Raw genomic sequence first — 11,737 nt, forward strand, 5'->3', positions numbered from 1 at the left:
TTCTTCAGGAATGGGGAAGCAAGGACTGAATGGTTTTGAAGAAAAATGATCCGGGCAGCAGAGTGAAGTAAGCACTGGAGTGGGGAGAGTCGGGAGGCGGGGAGGTCAGCAAAGAGGCTGATACATTCGTCAAGGTAGGGTAGGAGGGAGACAGCTCGTCAGCTCTGATGCTTCAGATTTTCTTTTAACTGCTAACTAATCTTTGAATACGAGCTCTGGCAACTCCTGGCATGCGGGTCGTGGGTGACGTGCTTGCCCTTTGGGCACACAAAGGGAAGCAGCACGACTTAGATAGAGCAGGGTCTGAGGGTCAGAAGGTCATGGGGTCTAATCCTGGCTCTGCCTCATGTCTGCTCTGTGGCCTTGGACAAGTTCCTTCATTTCTCTGGGCCTCAGTTATCCCATCTGTACAACGGGGATTAAGACTGGAGCCCCTTAGTCCCCCTGATGCTTCTGGGCCGTCTTTTATAACAAGGGATGCTTTGTAACAGGTGCCGTGTTCCGGGCAGCTTCCTCACCGCTCTGGAATTGCGGGGTGGGAAGGATGTGGTCGGGGAGTGATAGATACACACCATGAGGAGGTCCCTTGGTGTATTGAAGATGCTGGCATCCGGCTGGCATCAGGGTTCTAACGCTAACATCGGGGAGGAGGCTGTGGGCAAACCCAGGGCAGGCCTTGTGAGGGGGTATCGATGCTCTGAACAGCGCCTGACACATATTAAGCGCTTAAATAACAGTACTGGTAATCAGTCCCCCACCATACTGAGCACTCCAAAGGCAGGAGGAGGGCACAGGCGTAGTCTGACTCTATTCACCAGACCTAAAGGGAGACTAACACATTCTTTCCATGTTTAGAACTGAGGAAAGCGAAGACCAGAGAAGCCAAGGGCTTTTCCCCAGACCACACAGCTATGCGGGATGGAGACGGCTGTGGATCCCAGGGTTTTTTTTAAATTTATTACTTCATGGTATTTGTTAGGTGCTTGCTATGTGTCAGGCACCGTACTAAGCATTGGGGTAGATGCAAGCGAATCAGGTTGAACACAGTCTTTATTCCACATGGGGCTCAGTCTTAATCCCCATTTTACAGATGAGGCAACTGAGGCATGGAGAAGTGACATAACTTGTTCAAGGTTACATACCAGAGAAGCCAAGGGCTTTTCCTCAGACCACACAGCTATTCGGGATGGAGACGGCTGTGGATCCCAGGCTTTTAAAAAATTTATTATTTCATAGTATTTGTTAGGTGCTTGCTACGTGCCAGGAACTGTACTAAGCATTGGGGTAGATGCAAGCGAATCAGGTTGAACACAGTCTATATCCCACATGGGGCTCACAGTCTTAATCCCCATTTTACAGATGAGGCAACTGCGGCATGGAGAAGTGACATAACTTGCCCAAGGTTACATACCAGAGAAGCCAAGGGCTTTTCCCCAGACCACACAGCTATTCGGGATGGAGACAGCTGTGGATCCCGGGGTGTTTTTTAATTTATTATTTCGTGGTATTTGTTAGGTGCTTGCTATGTGCCAGGCTCTGTTCTAAGCACTGGGGTAGATGCAAGCGAATCAGGTTGAACAGTCTTTATCCCACATGGGGCTCACAGTCTTAATCCCCATTTTGCAGATGAGGCAACTGAGGCATGGAGAAGTGACGTAACTTGCCCAAGGTTACATACCAGAGAAGCCAAGGGCTTTTCCCCAGACCACACAGCTATTCGGGATGGAGACGGCTGTGGATCCCAGCGTTTTTAATTTATTACTTCATGGTATTTGTTAGGTGCTTGCTATGTGCCAGGCTCTGTACTAAGCATTGGGGTAGATGCAAGCGAATCAGGTCGAACACAGTCTTTATCCCACATGGGGCTCACAGTCTTAATCCCCATTTTACAGATGAGGCAACTGTGGCATGGAGAAGTGACATAACTTGCCCAAGGTTACATACCAGAGAAGCCAAGGGCTTTTCCCCAGACCACACAGCTATTCGGGATGGAGACGGCTGTGGATGCCAGGGTTTTTTTTTTAATTTATTATTTCGTGGTATTTGTTAGGTGCTTGCTATGTGCCAGGCACTGTACTAAGCACTGGGTTAGATGCAAGCGAATCAGGTTGAACACAGTCTATATCCCACATGGGGCTCACAGTCCCCCATTTTACAGATGAGGCAACTGAGGCATGGAGAAGTGACACAACCTGCCCAAGGTTACATACCAGAGAAGCCAAGGGCTTTTCCCCAGACCACACAGCTATTCAGGATGGAGACGGCTGTGGATCCCAGGCTTTTTTAAAATTTATTATTTCATGGTATTTGTTAGGTGCTTTCTATGTGCCAGGAACGGTACTAAGCACTGGGTTAGATGCAAGCGAATCAGGTCGAACACAGTCTATATCCCACATGGGGCTCACAGTCCCCCATTTTACAGATGAGGCAACTGAGGCACGGAGAAGTGACGTAACTTGCCCACGGTTACACAGCAAAAAGGGGTGGTGCCAGGATTAGAATTCAGGTCCTTCTGATTCCCAGGCCAGTGCTCACTCCACTAGGCCGCACTGCTTCCCTTCCATGGGCTTCCAATCCTACACTTTCCAATGTCCCCGCTCTCTTCCGAGGCCCAGAAAGTCCACGCACCCTCCGTCCCCGGACGGAGCCGCGGACACGCGGGAGACAAGGCAGAGGAGAGCGAGGATCCCTAACTTCTGACAGCAGCCTCCCCCCGGCCCCGTCCCCGCCCCGGCGTCCTTCCCGTCCTTCCTAAGGCCGACCCGTTAAGCTTGTACTCTAGAGACGTGCCTCGTTTCTCCGAGCACCTCCTCGGGTTCCCATTTCCAGTCCGAATCTGGTTGGAGGAACTGACCTAGAAATTGAGAGAGGAGTGGAAAGCGACGAGGGAACGCGAAGGAGCGGCGGCGGCGGCCTCCGAGGGCTCCTTCCCGACTTCCTCCTCCCCCGGAGCGGAGACCCGAGTGTTTAGTACAGTGCTCTGCACTCAGGAAACGCTCAATAAATACCACCGACGCCACGAGCCTGTCGGCCCTACAACTTTGGTCATTGCAGCTTACCTCCCTCCCTTCCCCACAGCACCTGTATATATGTTTGTACATATTTTTTTACTCTATTTATTTATTTATTTAATTTATTTCTACATATCTATTCTATTTTGATAGTATGTTTGGTTTTGTTCTCTGTCTCCCCCTTTTAGACTGTGAGCCCACTGTTGGGTAGGGACTGTCTCCATATGTTGCCAGTTTGTACTTCCCAAGCGCTTAGTACAGTGCTCTGCACATACGATTGATGATGATGATGATTGCAGCTGTCTTTCCAGCCCGTGTAACTTTTGGATCATGCTAATAATCAGAATTGTGGGGTTTGCTGAGTGCTTACTATAATAATAATAATGAAGGCACTTATTAAGCGCTTATTACGTGCAAAGCACTGTTCTAGCGCTGGGGAGGTTACAAGGCGATCAGCTTGTCCCACGAGGGGCTCACAGTCTTAATCCCCATTTTACAGATGAGGTAACTGAGGCACAGAAAAGTGAAGTGACTTGCCCAAATTCACTGCCAGGCACCATACCAAGCACTAGGGTAGATACAAGGGTTTGACACTGTCCCACATGGGGCTCAGAGTCTTAATTCCCATTTTATAGACAAGGTAGCTGGCACAGAGAAGTGACATGCCTTGTCCAAGGTCACACAGCAATCCTTGTATCTACCCCAGCACTTAGAACAGTGCTTGGCCCCTAGTAAGCACTTAAATACCGTTATTATTATTATTTACTGTGCATCAAGCGCTTTTCAATGCAGTTAGATATAAGTTAATCGAGTTGGACACAGTCCCTGTACCAATTGGGACTCACAGTGTAAGCCGAAGGGAGAATGGGTATTGAATCCCCATTTGACAGATGAGGAATCTGAGGCCCAGAGAAGTGACATGCCTTGTCCAAGGTCACACAGCGAACGAGGGGCAGAGCTGGGATTAGAACCCAGGTCCTTCTGACTCCCAAGCCTGTGGTCTATCCATGCTGCTTCCTATGCTCCGTGCCTTTTCCCCGGTATCATTACTGAATTTCATTAGGATATTGGTTTAGCACTTACTATGTACTGAGCACCGGGCTAAGGACTGGGGTGAATCAGGTCGGACACACATACTAACCCACACAAAAGTAGTAATATTTATTATTTATTTGTACTGATGTCTGCCTCCCCCCTTCTAGGCTGTAAGCTCATACGGGCAGAGAATGTCACTGCTCATTATTATCCTGTATTTTGCCAAGTTGATTGTGATGCTGTACAGTGCTCTGCACACAGTAAGTGCTCAATAAATGATTGAATAAATCAATACTAAAGGCTTACTGTGCTCCTTATAATAATAATAATGATGGCATCTGTTAAGCACTTATTATGTGCCACACACTGTTCTAAGCGCTGGGGTAGATACAAGGTAATCAGGTTGTCCCACGTGGGGCTCGCAGTCTGAATCCTCATTTTACAGATGAGGGAACTGAGGCACAGAGAAACTAAGTGGTTTGCCCAAGGTCACACAGCAGACAGGTGGTGGAGCCGGGATTAGAACCCATGTCCTCTGACTCCCAAGCCTGTGCTCTTTCCACTAAGCCACGCTGCTTCTGGGCAGGGATCACTTCTACTAACTCTGCCGTAGTGCGCTTTCCCTAGTGCTTAGTACAGTGCTCTGCACATAGTAGGTGCTCAATAAATAACATTTGACTGAATCCATCAATCGATCGCATTTATTGAGCGCTTACTGTGTGCAGAGCACTGTACTAAGCGCTTGCAGAGCACTGTACTACGCACTGGGAAAGCATTTACGGCAGGGGAATTAGTCATGGACATTGTTCCTCAAAGGGTCTCAGATTCAACGGAGGGGGACGCATACCGGGAGGGAGAACAGGTATTTAATCCCCATTTTACAGATGAGGAAACTGAGGCCCAGAGAAGTTTAGTGATTTGCCCGAGGTCACACAGTGGGCAAATTGTAGAGCAGCAATCAGAGCCCAAGCTTCCTGACTTTCAGGCCTGTGCTCTTTCTAATAGGCCACGCTAACTCTAATTGTTTTAATAGTTCCCCCGGTGACCTTTTCCACCCATTTTATCCTTTCTCTTCGGGCTTTTTGTGATCACGAAGGTCTAAAGTTTTCCAGTCTCAGCCCTAAACTGCCCAGATTATTCACCGTCTCTTTGAGCAGCTGACTTTTCCTTCAACGCACTTAAACATGTAAGCAGGCCCCCTTCTTGGGTTTATTTCTGCCCTTTTCCTCCTGGCACATTTTCAGCTTTTAATTTCTCTCTCCTCAATCCCGTGAGAGGGTGGAGCTGAAACGAATATGGCTCTTTTTGTTGTTTCCTCTCGATTATTTCCTGCTTCACGTAACCGACCGCTACGGCCAGTATCCTCAGAAAAATGGTGGGAACTGAAAAGGAGCCAACTGTAGGTAGGGAGCCACAAATGGGAACAAAACCACTGAAAAGGGCGACTTTCAATTTTCTCAGAGGGAGTGGTGCGTTTCAAAGCCAAACAATAGCCCCTTCTGGATCTAGCTTTATTTCTATTTATTCTGATGACTTGACACCTGTCCACATGTTTTGTTGTCTGTCTCTCCCTTCTAGACTGTGAGCCCACTGTTGGGTAGGGACCGTCTCTATATGTTGCCAGCTTGTACTTCCCAAGCGCTTAGTACAGTGCTCTGCACACAGTAAGCGCTCAATAAATACGATCGATTGATTATAAGCAGAGATCATGGCTTCCAACTCTGCTCTTCCCTGGCACTCAGTACAGTGCTCTGCACTCTGCAAGCACTCGGCGTGGCTTAGTGGAAAGAGCCCGGGCTTGGGAGACAGAGGTCTTGGGTTCTAATCCTGGCTTCGCCACTTATCAGCTGTGCGATTCTGGGTGAGTCACTTGACTTCTGTGTGCCTCAGTTACCTCGTCTGTAAAATGTGGATTAAGACGGTGAGCCCCTAGTGGGACAACCTGATTACCTTGTATCTACCCCAGTGTTCAGAACAGTGCTTGGCACATAGTTAGTGCTTAACAAACACCAACATTTTATTATCATTATTAATAAATACCATTGATGGCTCACTACGGCCATAAGTCTCCTCCCAAAGTAATTCACTCCACATCACCCGGAAACACCTCACCTTTGCAATTCGGGACTCAGACAACTCTCACCCCCTCGCGTAGCCTCGCTCCTCTCCCACACACTTGGCTCCTTTAATACCACGTGTCTCGCTCCGGCTCGCCGACCCCTTCCTCGCACCTGGAACTCCTTCCCACTTCATATCCGATAGACCAGTGCTCTCCGTCTTCAAAGCCCTACTATAAAATCGTTTCTCCTCCAGATAGCCTCCCCTGCCTAACCTCTCCACCCTGTTCGTCTTCCCTTCAGTGTCACCTATGCACTGAAGTTCCTATCCAGAGTTGATTTTAATGAGCAGTGTGGCCTAGTGGAAAGAGCAGGGCCTGGGCGTAAGAAGGACCTGGGTTCTAATCCCAGCTCCGCCACTTATCTGCTGTGTGACCTCCGGCGAGTCATTTATTTCTCTTGGTTACCTCACCTGTAAAATGGGGATTAAGACTGTGAGCCCCACGTGGGACAGGGACTTTATCCAACCTGACTATTTTGCAACTACCTCAGGGCTTTGAACAGTGCCTGGCACAGGGTAGCACTTGGTTAACGAATATTATAAAAACAAATGTCTGTCTCCTGGACTACACTGAAAACTCCTTGAAGGCAGGAATGGTATCTTCTAACCCTATTGAACTCTTTCCCAGTGCTTAGTACAGTGGTCTACACACAGTAAGCGCTCAGCAGATACTACTGAGTCACCCTACAATACAAAGAGGCGGTGGAGAGCCCTCTTCTCCCTCCTCACGATGGATCTGAAAGTTCATTTCATGGCTCCCCACTCCTCGAGACCCTCCAATGGCTACCCATCCACCTCAAACAGGCACCCCTTACTCACCATGGGCTTTGACGCACTCAATGGGCTCACCCCACCCTATCTCAGCTCTCTGATCGACTACAGCCCAGCCCGCACACTTCACTCCTCTAGCGCCAGCTTACTTGCCGACGATCCCTTTCCCACATCCTCCCCCTAGCCTGGAACTCCCTCCTCTTCCATAGATGCCAGACCACCACTCTCCCCACCTTCAAAGCATTATTACGGTCACACCTCCTCCGAGAAACCTTCCCCGATTAAGTCCCCTTCTGTGTCGTCTACGCACTTGGATCCGTGACCCTTGGGTTTTGATATTCGCCCCACCCCAACCCCACAGCGCTGACGTTCCTAGCTTTACTTTTATTATAAATTATTTATTCATATTAACATCCGTCTCCTCTAGCCCATAAGCTTGTTACGGGCAGGGAACATGTCTACGGATTCTGCTGTACTGTGGTCGGTACGGTGCTCCGTACATCCATCAACTGATTGATTGAAAGGGAAACGTAAATGCCAGCTGAGCATGTGGAAGGCTCTCTGGTGCAGAAAGCAACAGGGCTACGGGCCAGGTTATCCTGTCTGCAAGAGGCCCAAAGAGAAGCCACCCTCTCCCTCTCATCGATCTCAGAGACCTCTCCCTCCTCACCCTCAAGCCAAACTCCTCCAGAGACTCCCAGGGGCTCCCACTCCAACCAGCCGGGCCTGCATCCGTGACCCGACCCGTGCACGGCGCTCAACGGGGCTCGGAAAAAGGAATCCTTTTAAGATTCTGCGGGAGTGAAATCCCCGGCCCCTTGATCGCATTAAAAATGAAGGAATGCCAGCTATGTGGGTAGAATCCAGAGGGGGAAAATATCCTAGCCCGGTTGGCGCACGGCGCTTCCACAAAAACACCATCGGCCGAGAACAAGGTTGCGGCTACAATTCTCGGTCCGAGCGATGTGATCCATTATCGGAACCACTATAGATTTGTTTTCTCTTTTTCTCACGCTGCGTTTAGAAAGGCAAGCCACTGTTATCACGGAGGTTCCACAAGACATTTTAATTAATAGCCTCTGCGCTAGATGGCCTCTACCCCACAACAACTTTCTTCCAACGTTGTACATCATTATCTGAATCCCAGAAGCGCAGACGTGTACCACGGCAAGCGAAGCCACCCCAGGCTCAGCCCTACATCGACGCGTATTCTGCGGGCTCGAGAAGGAGCCTACGCTCTCCTTCCAGCTCCGCAGAACAGATGAATATGACTCAGGGGGACATTTCAACGACTACTCCTCCGAAGGGGCTTTCATGCTGAGGGAATTTCAGCTCTCAGCTTTCCCGACAGGATCCGCATAATATGCCGAGAAATGTCTTCCGTCAAAAGGGGATGTGTGAGCTTTTGCTCTAACTGGCTCTGAAACCGCTGTCTCCTCCAAACCGAACAAGTCACAAAGCTTCTTTGGCTGGAGGAACGAGCAACCGTTCGAAATGCCCTCGGTTGTCATTCCCTGGCACTGAGGAAAATTAGAAAATGGGAAAAACTCCAGCTTCGACAGGGAGGCAGACCTAAGGTTTCAAGGTACCTTTTAGACTGTGAGCCCACTGTTGGGTAGGGACTGTCTCTATATGTTGCCAACTTGTACTTCCCAAGCGCTTAGTACAGTGCTCTGCACACAGTAAGCGCTCAATAAATACGATTGATGATGAAGGTACCCAGATTGAGGTGTGGGGACACCTTAAGACTCCCCCCGATAGTCACAGAAAACGGCTCGATACGCGACTAACGTTTCTGCTTTGAAGTCCCGGGTCCTCAGGACCAAATGGGAACCTTCGAATGAGAACTACAGCCTTCAGCTTCCTGTCCCTCACAACCCTCTAAATAAATGATCATAATAAACGTGGTCCTTGTTAAGTGCTTATGTGCCAAGCAGTGTACTAAGCACTGGGGTAGAGACAAGGCAATCAGGTTGGACACAGTCTCTATCCAACCTGGGGCTCACAGTTTAAAGGGAGGGAGAGCTACTTCATCCCCATTTTATAGATGAAAAAACAGAGGCGCAGAGAAGTTATGGGGCTTGCCAAAGGCAATACAGAAGGCAAGTGATAGAGCCAGGATTAGAATCTGGGTTCCTTGACTCCCAGGATCATATTCTTATTCAATAAATACGATTGAATATTCCTTCCACTAAGCCACGCTGCTTTCTCGAATATGAACTTTACAATCTGTTGAATAGAGATCGTTATTAATTGCAAAACTTCCTTCCTTCATAGCATTCATTTTTTAAAGGGACAACTTGTGAAAACAATCCCAGCTCCACCTCTTGCCTGCCGAGTGACCTTGGGCAAGTCCCTTAACTTCTCTGTGCTTCAGTTCCTGCAATGATAAAGCATCTGCAAAACGGGGATTCAATTCCCTATCCGCCTCCCGCTGACACTGCGAGCCCCAAGTGTGACAGGGATTGTGTCCGGTCTATTTACATTGCATCTATCCGAGTGTAAGGGCCTAACAATTACTATTATCTTCGCTATTATTAAGAAAAACTGAACTGTAATGCATTTTATGCAAGCGCTATGGAATCAAATTGGCGACTTTCATTGGTTTCTTAGGGTTCAGAGTCACTACTGTTGTAGCACTTGGTTGCTAGCAAAGAACTACTTAAGGTACCTGCCCTAAGACTTTTATTAAGCAGTTTGAGGGTCAAGTAATAAACCGAGCAAACCCCGGATTGTACTATTGGTTCTAAATTAAATGTCAGCCTGAGGTTGTGCTGAGCTGAAACAGAAAATGGTAGTGATGTGTTTGAATGGGCACAACTGTGATGATCTCAAAGAAACAACCAGGAAAGAGTTCGTCGAGGTTATTTACCTGCCGGGGTGTTAGCAGAAGTGGGTTTTCTTGTCCCACTCGGGAAAAATAATTTTCTCTTTCCACATTTTTTTCAGTTCTTTAACCAGCCCGCAAATGATAGCTTCTAAAGCGGTTTGTTTGGAAAATCCGAAGACTAATTGAGATTCTCCTTCCGTTTCACCTTACGTGCGGGGATAGAAAGATACCAGAAGCCAATCTGTATTGAAGGTGGGACCCTTTCATCAAGCGGCTGCAAATGCTCAAATTAGGCAAATCAGACCCATTTTCATAGAATGGGGATAGATCTTCCTGGTGCTCTCACTGGATGCTGAAATGAGGGCCAAACAGAGCAACGAATCAACAGCTACTCTATTTCGGGACTTCTAACAGTTTAATTGCTTCTGGCAGTCATATGGAACCGGGCGGCTGCTCTCACCCTTGAATGACAGTGCTCTATAAATTTAGCTAGAGAAAACGCTTTAAAATATGTAGCTTGCTAGCCACAGAAAAGTCTCACGGTGTATGCAGTACTGAATGCCCTTTTCCAGACCGAAAGATTTATCTTTTACCACCCTACTCGAGCAAATACAAGTAGTTTACTAGGGCCTGGCGGACGGTTTTTCCCCTTTAAATTCCAGTTGGCTTCACGGGGTTATTCCTAAATTACAGGCCCAGGAGCAGAGATGTCATAAAAGTGCTCTGCCAGGGTCCCGTCTCCATACAGCTTCCCCTGCGGAGGAAAACGTGCCTCCCGCTACTTCTAGCTGGTTGCGAATTTGAGGCAACAAGGTAGACAGACAATCTGAAAGCTTTTTTTTTCTATTAGCATTTATTAAGTGCTTACCATGTGCCAGGCACTGTTTTAAACGCTGGGGTAGATTACAAGCTAATCGGGTTGGACACAGTCCACGTTCCACATGAGTCTCACGGTCGATCCCCATTTTACAGATGAGGTGACAGGCACAGAGAAGTGCAGTGACTTCCCCCAGGCCCCACAGCAGACTCGTGGCAGAGCCGGTCCTTCTGATTCCCAGGCCTGTGCTCTATCCACTAAGCCACACTGCTTCTCAAGTCTCAACAATAATGGCTCATTCTTGAACCCTGATGATGGGTGGCCATGTAAATATTTAAAGGACAGCTGGCAGCTTTACTTTTCTGTTTGCTTTAATTAAGGCTCCGTCAATATAGGGTTGGTGACACCTAAGGCTAGTTAACGGCAGAGAAAACCAAACTGACAGGCAGAGCCAAAAGCTGGCTAGTACTCCCCGTTCTCTCCTCCCTCCACCTCCAAAGAAACGGCAATAACGACTTCATTCCTGGGTAAAACTGCCTACATCTCTGACATGAATTGATCTCCTAATGTGATTTGGGGGCCCAGCTCCTCTCCCACCTCCAGACTGAGAAGGGGGAACCAGAGAAATCTCCAGCTAACACACTTCAGCCCATTGTCGGGTAGGGACCGTCTCCGTACGTTGCCGACTTGTACTTCCCAAGCGCTTAGTACAATGCTCTGCACACAGTAAGCGCTCAAGAAATACAAATGAATGAATGAACTGTCACAGAAAAAGTGCCTGGGCTCTTTTCAGTTTGGCCTAAAATATCTACAGTCATCATATGAGACTATCAATCAATCGTGTTTATTGAACGCCTACTGTGTACGGAGCACTGTGCTAAGCGCTTGGGAGAGTTCAACAGAACAGAGTTGATCGACACATTCCCCGCCCTCAATGAGCTTAGTCTGGACTACACTGAATGTTTAAGCAAAAAGTTAATATGTTTCTCTGCAATCCTATATACATACCCATCAGTGAAAATGTTTGTTCTCTGTACTTGAAGAAGCCAATAATGGGGAAATCATCTATGTGTGAATAAAAAGTTCTCTCTAGATTCCACAGACCTGGCAGCACTGTGCACTCGAAAAGCCTCGTACGATTCGTTTTTTAAACAT

The sequence above is a fragment of the Tachyglossus aculeatus genome, chromosome 8 (assembly GCF_015852505.1).
Source record: "Tachyglossus aculeatus isolate mTacAcu1 chromosome 8, mTacAcu1.pri, whole genome shotgun sequence".
In the NCBI taxonomy this organism is placed as follows: domain Eukaryota; kingdom Metazoa; phylum Chordata; class Mammalia; order Monotremata; family Tachyglossidae; genus Tachyglossus; species Tachyglossus aculeatus.